This window comes from Pteronotus mesoamericanus, unplaced genomic scaffold (assembly GCF_021234165.1).
Source record: "Pteronotus mesoamericanus isolate MK-2021 breed Mesoamerican mustached bat unplaced genomic scaffold, CSHL_Meso_final scaffold_651, whole genome shotgun sequence".
Classification (NCBI taxonomy): Eukaryota; Metazoa; Chordata; class Mammalia; order Chiroptera; family Mormoopidae; genus Pteronotus; species Pteronotus mesoamericanus.
Genome location: NW_026555325.1, coordinates 13,992,951 through 13,995,023, shown reverse-complemented (window position 1 = coordinate 13,995,023; position 2,073 = coordinate 13,992,951). Strand labels below are relative to the sequence as shown.

The following is a 2,073-nucleotide window of genomic DNA, read 5'->3' as shown; positions in this document are numbered from 1 at the left end:
TTCTGAAAACTCAATACATGAAAATAAATTATTAACTGTAACTTGTCTTTTCAAGTCTGCGAGCTTTCTGGAGTTACAATTTTTTTTAATGCCGCAGAGAAATATTTCAAGCTCTTATCCCACATGCTATGAGAAGTCCAGGGCTCCAGCATTTCCTAGGAATTCTTAGGAGTTTGTGTTCTGATTATCTCTTGTCCAAATTCCTTATTGTGACTCATCTGCCACAATTGCTGTCCTTCCTTTGACCTTCCCCAAAAAAACCCTAGACAAGCCTGTGTGCGTAATCACCTTTTACTAAGGGCTGAGTGTAAGTGAGGGGAAAGAAAGAAAATATAAAATAGTGCTCACTTCAGTAGCACATATACTAAAATTGGAATGATACAGAGGAGATTAGCATGGCCTCTGTGCAAATATGACATGCAAATTCATGAAGTATTTCATATTTTTAAAGATCTACACACACTGAAAGTGAAGGGATAGGAAAAAAATATTCCAAGAAAATGGACCTGAAAAAAAATTTGGGGTAGCATTACTTATATCAGACAAAATAAATTTCAAAACAAAGGCCATAAAAAGAGACAAAGGAGGACTCTATAAAATACTTAAGGGAACAATCCATCAGGAAGATATAACCCTTGTAAACATATGTGCAACCAACATAGGAGCACCAAAATATATAAGGAAAATTTTGTAGGAATTCAAGAAAGATATTGACAGCAACAAACTCATAGCAGGGGACTTTAACACCCCATTGTCAGCAATGGTAGATCTTCCCAGCAAAGAATCAACATGGATATTGTGGTATTGACAACACTCCAGATCAAATGGACTTAAATGATATGTATAGAACCTTTCACCCCCAAAGAAGCAAAATATACACTGTTTTCAAATGCACATTGAACATTTTCAAAGATAGATAACATGGGAGGTCACAAAACAAGACTCAGCAAATTCAAGAAAAGTGAAATCATGTGAAGTATCTTCTCAGATCACACTGGCTTGAAACTAGAAACCAACCTCAAAGAAAAAACTCAAAAAGATTCAAATTCATGGAAACTGAATAATATACTATTAAACAATGAATGGATTAACAATGAGATCAAGGAAGAAATCAAAAAGTTTCTGGGAACAGATGAAAATGAACACACAACAGCCCAGAACCTATGGGACACAGCACAGGCAGTCCTGAGAGGGAAGTTCACAGAAATACAAGCCTACCTAAAAAAGATGAAAAATTTCAAATAAACAACTGAACCCAATATCTACAAGAACAAGAGGAATAATAACAAACAAAGCTCAGAGCAAATAGAAGGAAGAAAATAATCAAGATCAGAGCAGAATTAAATGACACAGAAATAAAAAGAACAATTTGAAGGATGAATAATAAATCCAGGAGCTGTTTCCTTGAAAAGAGAAACAAAATTGATAAGCTTTTAATCAGACTCATCAAGAAAAAAAAGAGAAGACTCAAATAAATAAAATAAAAAATGAAAGAGGAGAAATTACAACTGAGGCCACAGAAACACAAAAGATTGTAAGAAATTACTATGAACAACTATATGCCATGAAATTTGACAACCTAGAGGAAATAGACAAATTTCTTAAAACAAATAGTGTTTCAAAACAGAATCAAGAGAAGGCGGAAAGCCTAAATAGACCAATAACAATTAGTGAAATTGAAACAATAATCAAAAAACTTCTGGCACACAGAAGCCCTGGACCAGATGGCTTCACAGGTAAATTTTATCAAATGTTTAGGAAAAAGCTAACCCCTGTCCTTCTCATACTCTTCAAAAAAAAAATGCAAGGAAAAGGAAGACTCCCAAAATATTTTTATGAGGTCAGTATTATCCTAATTCCAAGACCAGGTAAAGACACAACAAAGAAAGAAAACTACAAGCCAATATTGCTGATGAACATAGATGCTAAAATTCTCAACAAAACATCAGCAAACAGGACCCAACAATACATTATAAAGATCGTACACCATGACCAAATAGAATTCATCTCAGGGATGCAAGGATGATATAATATTCACAAATCAATAAACATAATGCACTACATAAATAAAAT

The 2,073-nt window shown here is 33.9% G+C and overlaps 1 non-coding gene across 1 annotated transcript; it reads left to right on the top strand.

Moving 5' to 3' along the window:
* Positions 1 to 340: 340 nt before the first annotated feature.
* On the top strand, positions 341 to 447 carry LOC129061991 (U6 spliceosomal RNA). The gene has a single exon (XR_008528235.1). It is a non-coding gene; the product is annotated as a U6 spliceosomal RNA (small nuclear RNA).
* Positions 448 to 2,073: the final 1,626 nt, after the last annotated feature.